Raw genomic sequence first — 293 nt, 5'->3', positions numbered from 1 at the left:
GACGGGGAGGAAGAGGAGGGGGAGTAATGAGGAATGAGAGGAAACAAATAACAGTGACAAGGTCACAGGTCACGAGGCGGGGAGGAAGTGAGGTCAGTGAAAGGGAGTTTTAGGTCATTTCTATTGTTTCAGGCCGATGAGTGTGACCTTGATATGAAAACGTTGCGAACCTGAACTGAATTTGGGAGTTTCAATTTCCTCTCTCCCTCGGGCCGGCGAGGGTTGGTAAATTTTGGGTTTTCTGTTGTTTATTTTGTTTTCTCTCACTCGTCTCTTTTTTTAATTTATTTATT

General features: G+C 44.0%; 1 protein-coding gene across 1 annotated transcript in view; it reads right to left on the bottom strand.

Annotated features, from left to right (window-relative positions):
• Nucleotides 1-293, bottom strand: part of LOC119592271 (A disintegrin and metalloproteinase with thrombospondin motifs adt-1-like) — a gene marked incomplete in the record, with an annotated part of 14,669 nt that overhangs the window by 11,617 nt on the left and 2,759 nt on the right.

Source organism: Penaeus monodon, chromosome 30 (assembly GCF_015228065.2).
Source record: "Penaeus monodon isolate SGIC_2016 chromosome 30, NSTDA_Pmon_1, whole genome shotgun sequence".
NCBI classification, from domain to species: domain Eukaryota; kingdom Metazoa; phylum Arthropoda; class Malacostraca; order Decapoda; family Penaeidae; genus Penaeus; species Penaeus monodon.
This window is presented reverse-complemented; position numbering and strand designations above follow the sequence as displayed.